This window comes from Micrasema longulum, unplaced genomic scaffold (assembly GCF_059751315.1).
Source record: "Micrasema longulum isolate JH-2025_06_02 unplaced genomic scaffold, ASM5975131v1 h1tg000097l, whole genome shotgun sequence".
NCBI lineage: Eukaryota > Metazoa > Arthropoda > Insecta > Trichoptera > Brachycentridae > Micrasema > Micrasema longulum.
This window is the reverse complement of record NW_028277303.1, coordinates 2,903,181-2,915,607: the sequence shown is the minus strand read 5'-3', so window position 1 is coordinate 2,915,607 and position 12,427 is coordinate 2,903,181. Positions and strand designations below refer to the sequence as shown.

At 33.4% G+C, this 12,427-nt stretch overlaps 1 protein-coding gene across 12 annotated transcripts in view; it reads right to left on the bottom strand.

Moving 5' to 3' along the window:
- Positions 1–12,427, bottom strand: part of SNF4Agamma (SNF4/AMP-activated protein kinase gamma subunit) — a 246,485-nt gene that overhangs the window by 117,600 nt on the left and 116,458 nt on the right. For 3 of the 12 annotated variants that reach the window (XR_015824235.1, XR_015824234.1, XR_015824239.1), the window contains exon 9: positions 5,138–5,476. The exons of 5 other annotated variants lie outside the window; for them this stretch is intronic. The gene's annotated coding sequence lies outside the window, so the exon portion shown is untranslated. Of the gene's footprint in view, positions 1–5,132; positions 5,477–12,427 lie in introns of those variants that run through there. 4 more of the 12 variants (XM_088236770.1, XM_088236782.1, XM_088236789.1 and 1 more) reach the window with 2 other exon arrangements.

The following is a 12,427-nucleotide window of genomic DNA, read 5'->3' as shown; positions in this document are numbered from 1 at the left end:
GCGGAATTTTTTCACCCTCAGGCTCCCAAAGGTTAGTAAAACCGTGTGTGACCTTGAACGACCACCGCTCATGCCGCAATTTAAAAAAAAAAAAGTTTTTTGCTCTTAATTACGTCCCTATAGATTTAATATAAAAAATATGAAAGCCTAAGAAAATAAAAGTTATTAAAAATGTTCATATATTTTTTTTCTTTGGACCAATTCTTTTCAAGATACACGTTTGAACATCAAATAGAGTTGATCGAAATAGCGAAAAAGCGGTATTTGCACTAACTTTTTACTAATTGTTTGATAGTCAACCTATCAAAAGTCATCATCATCATCATCATTCTATGTCCGCTACCTAGTTGGAGCATATGGTGTTCACAAAGATCCTCCAAAAGCAAAAGAAAGAGCAAAAGTTGTACGGGTTTTGGGTATGTCATAATTCATGCTTTGGGAAAACCTCGTACGGACATTTTGCTGAGACCTCTCCTCATTGTTCGACCAAAAGCGTGTAAGTGCTTCTTTTAGGTACAGTTGTCTCATATCCAGCACCTTCATGTATTGGAACAGCTGTTTTGACGGGTATGTTGGAGGGTGCCGGAATATTATTCTCAATAATAATTTAATGATGTAATCGTATGTGTGTATATGAGTACTTACATATATATTTATATTTTTGTTTTTTATTACTTTGTTGAAATTTTTACATATTTTTGAATTTGGATTTTAGGCCAGAGCATTCTTAACAATTTTAAATCGATTGATAAGGTGGTTGATAGCTTTCCTCATAAAGGTTTGAAAAAAACCATTATTTTTTGACAATCATTGTTCAATAAGTCAACTTATATTCACTACACATTGTCACATATATGCACACCCATACATGAATACACAATATATTTAGTAAATACACACCCTCACACAATATATTTAGTCCCCCTCCCTAACATGTACCATAATACTGATACATTGTAACAAGTAGGTACTTAGCATAAATATTATTATTGTACAGTAAAAGTTATCCTCATAATGTAATTGTACACATTATATATAAATGTATATATTTGTACCGACATATTGAAACCATTGTATAAATTCTATAATGTGTTAATAATGTGGTTTTATAGTACATAAATTTAGAGTTAACTCTAATGGACCGGTGAAGTTTACATATTATATTACATGCTAAGTTTATCAATTAACTATTTGAATTTTTTAAGTACAATATTGTAAGGGAAAAAAAACATAAATGAAAGTAATTAAATAATTAAAATCGAAGTAAAAAAGTTATGTTAAAAGTTTCTAGTTAGTATTTACATAAATGGAAATAATATTAACATTAATAAAAAAACTTACTTAAAGTAATTAAAAAGTAAGAGTTAAAATAAAAAAGAATAAAAAAACATGATCAAGTGCACAAACCATTTTTTTTAAAGGTAAAATATATTTACGTACCTACATATTTCAAGGGATTCAAAAAACCGATGAAAAGCAACTTTAAAAAAAAAGACAGTAAGTTTAAGTTAATTTAAAAAACATCTTCAGAATTAATGTTAGGAAGATAGAAAATATCAGTCTAGTGCGTCTAGAGGGGACATGGTATGCAAGTAGATTAATTAGTTCTGGGGAATCAAATTTATTATTTACAGTTTTGTAAAGCAGGATCTGATTGAAGATATCTTTTCTGTGTTTCAATGAATCAAGGTTATGAAATTTTAAAGAAGTTAGGTATATAATTTGGAAAATACAAATGAAATTTGTATGTATATTTATATATATACACATACAAATGAAATTTGTATGTATATTTATATATATACATGATCCCGTAACTTCGAATCGATATTCGAATATTCGAATCGATACTTTAGGAATGAAATAGTTCCGCAGTCCCCATCCCCTTCTCACACACACAAATACAATTCTACTGACTATGCGATGTCGCATGGATACGCGCTGCACATGTGAAATGGGCCATATACCGTCAACCACGCGGCGGCGCCCCCCTCGCTTGCAGAATTACGCAACCATTTGTTTTTTTTAATATTTTCTATAAAAAAAAACATTTTTCGTTCTAAATATTTTTTTAATATGCTTATATGTCTTTTTGCCCATACCGATCATCGTGATTTCGGGTGTGACAGGGTTTAAAGAACACCTGTATAATCATTCCGAATAGTGTGCTTTTTCCGATGCTTCCGAGAGTTAAAAACACGCACCTCCCTCCCTCCACAACCGGCACCCTTTTTCACAAATAACTACTAAGTTAACCTATAAAATAAATATTTATTTCACATTTAAAAAATAAATAAACTCCCATCTGAGAATATGGAAAAAAAACTAAAATTAATTTAATAATTTTTAAAATCTGAAAAAAAACTTATTTTAATTACTGCCATCTATCTTAGAACAATAATACTTAGTATACAATGCTAATTACAATAATTACTTATTGATAAGAAGCGTTAATCGCCGTTAACTTTTCTTATTTTCTTATATTATTTTACTTTCGTGTTTTTTTAAATCGTAATTAAAAAGGGTAGGTATTTTTAAACTTTGGGAACTCGATTTGGTCCCGTTTGAAATACAAATCGTTTGTCTAAACTTCCGTTTAAAATCCGGATGTCACGAAATATTCCGATCACGACGGTCTTGACTGAGATTTGAAGAGGGTCGGAGGATTAAAAATAGTTATGAGCATAATGGAAATCGAATAATTCGATTATACGTAAATGTAATACCTAATATAACCGGTTGTGAAATATTTTAAAAAGTTAATCTGTCATAGAAATAATCAGAAATGAAAAACAACTTCTCCATCTGTGTTAAATATGTTCGTTCACATAAAATTGGGTTAACTGATAAGAAACTGTATTAAAAAAAAACAAATATGTCTGAAGAAAATTAGGACAGAAGAAATAAATAAAAAAAATTAAATGGTATGTGAAATACATAAATAAATAATAAAACAAAACACTGTACAGTCCTCCTTAGAACAGGTTCCCCTAGTGAGGGGGGCTTTTCAACTTATTTTGTTTTAAAGAAATATATATAGAAAAGGTATACATAAAAACATATACACATATTTATTTTTAAAAAACTCAATTTCAACTTGGGCAAACCCAAAATATTTGTTTAATAATTGTAACGGATATTCGTATTTTTTATTTATTTACATAGGATTCCTTCAATCTTTCATAAACGTCAATGACTTAAAACTATGTAATCCAATTGAAAAATCAGTAAATTCAAACAACAATGCATAATTAAAAATGAACAATATAATACAAATCATCAAAACAAACAAAATTAGAAACCACGAATCTACTGCCGAGCTGTATTGTCATGCAAATACTCTACGACTCTTTTTATTATAGAAATAAAAACTCTACGACTCTATAATAATCCCCTAAAAACAGCCTGTGCTTGACAAAATTCTTAAATGTGTTTGTTGATAAAACCTGACTTTCAAAAGGTTTTTTTTATAGAACCGTATGCAGTTCAAGGCAAAATATTGACTTATTGAAAAAGACCAACCTAGCTGTTTCTATATCGGTAAGATGTTGAATCTCTTTAACAGCGTAAGCTGCAGAACTAAGGCTGTTAGATAAACCAGCTACATGTAAATCCCACTGAAGCTTAGAATCTAATGTTATACCCAAGAAAATAGTAGTATCAACAAGATCCCGTTTCTTATCTCTAGGCGTTACTTGTTTTTTGACATTACATGTCACAAATCTTTCACATTTTGTATTTTTTTCGTTTAATGATAAATTATAATATTTGAGTTGGTCCAAATGTTCGTAGAAAAAAGACTGGATTGCACCCCCTCGGGAGTCATTAAGATTAACTAAGGATGTTCAAACATAGGTAAAACGGTGAATGTTACAGTGTGTAAAGTGGCCACTTAAACCAGCCAATGACAGGTCATAAGCCCTGTAAATGCCTAGTTAATCTTAGTGATAAATTGTTGGAATTAAACCAATTCAACACCATAAAGAGAGCATTATTGATGTCGTCAATAATACAATCTCATGATTATTATTTACAAGATGAGAAAAGTCATTAATATAGACGAGGAAAAGGAAAGGTCCTAATATAGAACCTTTTGGTACACCAATTGTAACAGTTGATCCCTGAAATCGTGTACCAGCTACATCCACTCTCTGAATTCTAGTTAAGAAATAACAACATTTAAAGCAGAACCTCTAATTAATCGGTATAATCGTCTATTAAAAAATATTTGTTTTGAATATTATAAATACGTATGATCAAAAATTAGTTGCTGTCGTCTGGAAGATATTTCTAGTACCACTTACTAACTTTTAGCTCACTGGACGTCCTATTATCGTTATACGAACCCATAACCATAAAAAAAAAATATTAAGCCAAATATGTTAATATTATAAATATTTGTAAAAGGCATATTTGCCGTTTATGTTAATAAAAATAAACAAAATAAAATAAATAACTGGTTATTTGATTATTTTTCCTAAACCGGCTTGGGCATAACTAGCTAAAGGAAAGAGGGTGCCGATGCCGTGGTGTGAGAAAGGGTTAAGTAGCGCCTGCGCAGAGCAAGAACTCACCACTCGGTGGTCCTACGTGCCTTAGCGAACAGAGAGCCGTGTCCTAAATTAAGACGCCGCGTTCTATCCACACAAAGCGACAAGCGACAAGCGACAATGCTTGGGGACGATAACCTGCGATTAGAACGATGAAATCAAATTTTAGAAAAATTAGAGAACTAATAAAAACGAAACTTGTATAATCCAAAAAAAAGTAAAGATCCACTTTGATAGATGTCATAATTAATACATAATTTTACAAAAATGTCCGGAGGCATTTTACAACATTTCAAGATTTAAAATTTCCGTTCCTAATCAGTGTCTTGTGAAAATAATCTGTTCGTATGTTATTGTTGGCGCAACTAGGTGCATTTATTGTCACTTACGTTTAAATTATATTGACATCGCGATGGCGAATATTGTTACCGTTTGAAAAAACGCCATTAATTATTTTAGTTAGTTTATTCTGTGTAAATAATCTTTTTTTTTAAATAGTCCGCTGACTTCAAATACAAATTTCATTTTATTCTATGTATTGCAGCTCATTTTATATTATAAAATAAATGTATACATGTTTACTTTACTCTGTATTGAATATTCTTAAAAATACATTCACAAAACTTTATTTATAAAAATGTACGTAATAGCGCGTAAGTCACACTAGATTCGGTACACTGCCTTATTTCACGCACACATATATGTAGTTTCGCATCATTCACTGCCACTTTAAGTCACAATTTCGGAGAAATGTACCGAAACGCACTAGGTAAACAAGAGCACGTGTTTACAAAGACAAAGTAGCGACAAAATGAAAACAATAATAGCAACGTGCGCCAGCGGCCGAGTCGCGAGACACCGAGCGTCAAGCGGAAAGCGGCAAGCGGCAATGCGCGACTGTGGCTCAGTCTTCTGTCTCTCCGACTCTGTGCAATGGAAAAAATTAGCATTAGCATTGTGAATTTAATACAAATTTTACAAAATTAATAGCAAGAGTCAAATTATTTTGAATGTCAAAGGTAAAACTGGGTTCACACGAGGACAACACAATATACAGGACAATATCGTCCTGTGCCAGTTTCGCAAAGAGCTTTGACTGTGCAGGACAGGACAACGGGATAAAACAGCAATTTGACCGCCGTTCACTCGTGGAATGCTGCGAAAATGTTCGAGAAAAATATAATTTATTTTACACCAAGATGTATTGGAATTATTGAAGAACGAACTAGATAATGAAAAGGTCTTATTTCTGCCTGAAATTTTCGGCAGAAAATATGCGGAGCGACGAGCACGCGCGAAGCTAGTTGCTATTGTCCTACTGTCTCGTCCATATATGTTTACACAAGGACATTAAAGCCGCGTGCAGTGATGGGGGCAATCCATTTAATTTCGGAGATAGCCTACCCGTTTATCTCTTAAGACAATGTTTTGGTCCATTGTCCTGTCCTCTAAGTTTCTTTTAACACGAGGACATTTGGTCAGATTCTGGGATAGGATAATATTGTCCTGTCCTCGTAATAACGCTACTTAAGCCTTATTTGCGTTTCGAATTACTTTAGACGAACTCGCTCAAACCTTCTGATCTCGAATCGAGGAGACTCCGAGTGCGCCCGAACTTACAATGAATAAACCAAATACTCATTTTTTTTCTATTTTCTCAGGAATAAACTTTTTCCACAATCTGTTGATTATAAACAATTTCAAAAATCATTTGTCTCAATGCATTCAAACCGTCAACAACTGGATGTCATCAAACAGACTCAAACTCAATCCATCTAAAACTGAGCTTTTATTGACAGCGACAAAAAAGCGACAACACCTTTTAGACCAATCTCCAATTTCAATCACAGGTTGTGATCTTACCCCTAGTACAAATGTTAAACTACTGGGTGTTCATTTAGATCTTTCTCTTCATTCTCAAGACAATAAAACGGTAAGTGCTGGTTTCTTCCATCTCCGACAGATCAAATCCGTGCGGAGATATATTTCTATAGATGCAATTAAAGCTCTTGTAAATGCTTATGTCGTTTCGCGTCTAGATTACTGTAATGGAATATACGCAAATCTCCCAAAATATCAAACTAATATATTTCAATCTGTTTTCAATGCAGCAGCAAGGCTTATTATGGGAGTGAAAAAATATTCTCACATCTCAAAACATCTTCGAGATTTGAACTGTTAAAAAGCCCAGAGAGAATAAAATACAAGCTGTGCTGGACAGTATTCAAATCCCTTCATGAAATGGCTCCAAAATACCTATTGGACCTTTGTATTAGGGAAAATACATGTCAAAAAAAATCTACTCTTAGGTCAGCATTTGATTCAGGAAGAGGAAAACTTGTCGAAATCCGGCGCTTCCCAAACACTAGATTTGGAGATCGTGCTTTTGCCGCCGCCGGCCCCTCTGCCTGGAACCAATTGCCTTCAAACTTACGAATCATCGACAGCCCCAGTCAGTTCAGATCCCAAATAAATCCCACTTTAGACTATCATACCCTCAATTTTAAATCTGGAAACATAATATATCACTTAAGTTTAGTTAGAATGTAAGTTTAGGTATACAATTGTAAAGCGCCCTTTAGGTGATTTTTTACAAAAATTGCGCTATATAAATCAGCCAAATATTATTATTATCATTATTATAATGAATACTTATTATCCTTCGGTCGTACATAATGCATACTTCAAAGTTTCTATTTTATTTATTGGAATGTCAGCAGGTCACTTAATATTGATACGTTTTAGTAGTTATTACTTTATCATTAAGCTTAAAATTACAATAAAGTAAAAATTTACGAAAATTATTGTGATCTCACTGGAAATCAAATCCGGAACACTTTGTGTTTTAGGCAAGCGTCAGCCATTAATCCGAGGGGGCTGCCATTTGGTTTGATTTTTAAAAAAAACCACTTGCATGTTTACCAAAATTTTGTAATGAAAAAGGGTAGGGAAATTTCAATAGATACCCCTTCCCCCCAACATTCCCACCTCTAGGACAATGAATGTGCCAAAATCTATCGATTTATTTTTCTGTATCTACTGATTTTCGCATGATGGGGGTTGGCAACGCTAAACTGACGTCAGTTCTTTTACCAATTTAAAATAGCATTCAACCTGCTAATAATTTTCGCATGCTAATGAATTAAAAATAATTATTTTCATCACTAAGCCTGCCGAGAGGAGCCGAGTGGTGGCGGAGGAGGTCGGGCGCGCGGCCCGAGCCCGACAGGAGCTGGCAGGCGCACGGGCCAACGCGCGACTCGGTAATGGCGCCGAGCGCCAAGAGCTGCTAACTTCGCTCCGCGCCGCCGCCCGCAGCCGCAGGCCGACAGCCCGACCGAGGTGCTAAAGCCGGCCGGTATCGCACGGTGCATTATTTTTACTGTTAGGCGAATAGGATATAACAAAACAACCACAAATAACAGAAACCAAAGCCAATAGGTATTTCAAGAACAACGCATTTTTCATGCAAATTAGAAGTGACTATGCATATTATGTAATGAAACTTATGCAACAGTAATATAATTTTACATTTCATCTAACATAATTCATATACATTTGATTTTTTGTGTATTAATAAAGTAAAGTGTAAAAAAAATGAAATATAAGAGAGAGGGCAAATCTAATGACCAAGTCATGATTTTCGATTTACAATCAACATTTTGCGATCATAGTTAAAATATAAACTACAAAAGCAAACCTAACGCTCGATTTTTCCATATTGTTTTTTTTTTCTTATGATTTTTAGAACTCGCTCGCTGTAGACAGTTATTTAAAAAGTATTCTGGACCAGTTAAAAGGAAACACGATATCGCTTTTCTCCATTCAAACGTATTCCAGTATTTTCTCCCTAGATTATGGCACTAGAGCAATGTTTTTTTTACACACTATAGATATTTACCATTGGCGTCTTGTTTTCTCAAAGAATTGTTTATGATGGGAACTAGAATCATCTTAAACCCTTAGCCCAGTTGTATCTGCTGTCTTCGGACGCACGGTATGCTATGATTTATGATTATTATGATACTATTTTTGAAAAACGCAAAACGCACTGACACAAAAAATTTAATTCTGATACTTCTAAAAAAAAAAAGCAGCAAATCGGTTCAATTTTGAAGTGCGAAAAAACGGGATTACGGCCGCTTTTGTCGACATTAATTAGACATAATCAGTCCGACACGCAGTTAAATAATATGTATATTAATGCAACTTTTTACTTGCGAGTAGAAACTAAATAAATACAACGAAAGTAATTAATAAGAAGTATCCACCCACCCTAATTTGACTGTGCCTCAAATTCTAAAAGAGAATATAGAAGTCTACATATTTACATGGATTATATATAGACCGAATATAATAATTATTTTGACAAAAACAATCGATCTGAAGAGATCAAAAATATAAAAAAATGTATTTTCAAGCGGTTTCTAAACCTAGGTGAAATAATTCGGAAAAATCTCACCTACACACATTGCTTGCTTCATCAGAACAAAAGATGGAAGAATTGACGGATGATCGAACATGAACAGAATTGTGAATGTTAGTGAATTGATCACTTAAACCAGTATTTATCAAAGTGAACGATAACGACGCTGAACGCCTCCAGGGGGGCGGTAGGAGGCCCGGAGAAAATTGGGGGGTGTTGAGGCGACGGCTGATTTAACTAAATAAATTAAACCAGCCATTGACAGGTCATAAGTCCAGTATATGCCTAGACTTTTGTATTACCTTATCTAAAATGTTCTTCATCTCTGTTGTGATATCTTAGTATTGACAGCTCCCCGGGGAGTCGAATCCAGTCATTGGCTACAAAAATTTGGACAAACTCAAAATATTGTTGACAAATCCACCTGGCCCATGAAGAAGTATAGAAATTGAAAAAATAACATTTTTAGGCGTTGCCTAGTATGTAGGTGAAATAATTCAATTAGATGAATCTCACCCGCATAAATAAACGTTTCAGCTCTTTAACTTCAGAAACATCAACAGATGAAGGAATTGAAGGAATATAGATGTTTAAATGTGGGCAGAATGGTGAATGTTACACAGTGTGTAAAGTGGCCACTTAAAACCAGTTAATGACAGGTCATAAGCCCTGTAGATGCCTAGACTTCTATAAAATGTTCTCCATCTCTGTTGTAATATGTTAATATTAACAGCTCCCTAGGGGGTTGAATTCAGTTCTTGTCTACTAAAATTTGGACAAACTCAAAACATTGTTGTTGTTTCAAAATATTTATAAAATTGTATCGGAGTTTGTTTGCATTTGATTTTTAACCGAAAATTCTCTTTATACACCAACTTAGTACACTAAGCATTCTATTTTTATAATTTTCTACTGAGACAGACTTTTCTATACTCGATTTTCTTTAGCAGAATTTTTAACTGAGAGTAGCCATATAGAAGAAAACACTCGTCCAGGCTTCAGGTTCTATTTCACACACAGAACTGTTTGCTTCATCCGACCGAACAAAGACAAAAAATCATTGTTTAGTACAAAATAAATTTATAAGTAAGATCTGATAATTTAATTTACCAGCTGCCATTATATTATAAAAGGTAAATGAAAAGCCACAGTGAATTTTCTCTTCGCTTCGGTACAATTTGTACTTGAGTCCTTTTTAGAAAAGGTAGTTTATATTGCACATAAAGAAATAAGCTTAAGTTTCTGCATCAAAGAAGAATTGGATTTTACTTTGGCTCTAGACTGTAGAAAATGGAAAGAATAAACGAATAATATAAACTCTGGAAACCGGAAACTTGTTCTAAAAGTCTTGTGACTTGCATACTCCGTAATGGTAACCTAAGAAAAATGATTTTGTGTTAAGCAAATCTTATTTGTACCTATTTTAAAATATTTCAGTACCTAGTAGTTCATTTACATATATATATTCAAACGAAGTTTTAAATCTACACTTGACGACTTTATATAATTTATTTAATAATTTCGTAGGTCCATTGATCAAGTCAAACTTATTGAAAAGTAGATTTTTCGGGAGTCAAAGAAAATATGGTTAATATTTTATAGTTACAAGTACTAGGTACACCTCAGAGTAATTCTCTAGAGAGGCCCTTAGGCTCTATTGCATAGAACGAAAGCGTTCCAAATTTTTGGTTTGGTTTTAGTTTGGTTTTTAGTTTAACAACAAACGTGTAATGGACGGTTTCGGTTAGCGTTCCCAATTCTCTACCCGAGTACTTACGGCGCGTTGTATTGCGGCAAACGAGCTAACGTCGTGGTCAATAATCGTAGAATGGTTTTTCTCCGTATGGGCGGCTCTATTTGGTAACTACTACTCTAAGAGGTACACTATGTCATTTTACAAATCTTTGCCTGTTGTGTAAAAGTAAAAAAAATCATTTAAAAAAAGATTTGTTGTAAAAAAGATGTATTTTGACACCACCCTACTAAAAGAGGAGAGGTTTATATAACAAACAAACAATCATGCCGTTTCCCCGTAGGGCCAGGTAGATAGAATAGAACGTCTTATCACTCTGTTGTAGCATACAGATCTCGCTTCCTCTACATTCATAAATCTTCTCTTGCACGCGCGCCGATTATCCCGACTTTTGACATGTCCATCTTCGAGTATTTGTCGGATTTGATGATGTCATGTCTTTCTCGGTCTTCCTCGATTTCTATATCCATCAACATTTGCATGATAAATCTTTTTAGCCATTCTTTTTCTGCCCATTTGCTCTAAATGTCAAAATCTTTGATAATTAATTCCTTTCTTAATTTTGTCGATAAAGATTACGTCAGCCTTACATAAAATGTACGGATCGCGACATTTGTGGACTAGCTTACTTATTTTTACCACACATTTACTAGTAGCTCAATCAGAAATAACTAACGACATGCTTAAAAACATGGTGAGCATTTGAGCGATCACAATGAACAATAATAAACATGCTTAAATTATCGCAGGCATAAGTCAACGCGTGTGTAATCTCTAAGTCAACGCTCGTGTCGGTTTGTTTTTTGTTTTCCTCGTTCATTGACGAGAAATCGGCGTTTACTATAAAAAATAATACAATATATTGCCTTTGCAAAATAGTAAGAAGTATCTAATACAAAAAGTGAAAATTAAATTACAATAACTACTGCTATTCTTAATATTTAGCTTGCCAACTGCCGGTTAAATAGCATAATAAATAAATATGTAAATAAAAATTGCAATTTTTGAATATTTTCCATATTTACACCAGTGAAATTCAAATATGTGTTTGCGCAGCAGGATTATACGTCGCGAAACGTAATTATTTTGACGTTTAATATTAGGTGTTCACGGATGTTCCATTGCGATCGCGAATACGATAAACAACGATGGTGAGAAATTGTTATCGCGTCGCTTATTAGCACGTCGATAGTTATTTGTGATTGAGCTACGGAGACCTATATTATACCGAAAGGTTCATACTGATTTAAAAAAATCGTGTACTTACTTATGAACTACATTTATTGATTTATTTATTATCATGTTATAAATATAACATTATAATTTATACAAAGTTGCTTTGACTATCTAACTAGGGTTATTAACCCAGTTCTAAGACAGTCATAAAATATATACATAAAACAGTAATTAATATACAGAAACAATATAAAGGTAGTGGACATAGTGAAAAACATAATCATGGCTTGAGTTGATTTTTCCCAAAAATTGCACAGTATAAAGTATTCAAATATTTTGAATTATAATTAATAATAATTTTCTAGACGTGGAGTAACTAGATATGCTCGCTACCAACGACGGGCCGATGTCACTAGATAACAGATTGAAAGAGTATGGGTAAATAAACGTGTTTTTAATCACATTATTATTAGATTAAACAAGCAATGTTGCTTGATTGCATCTCAGAGTGACACGAACTTC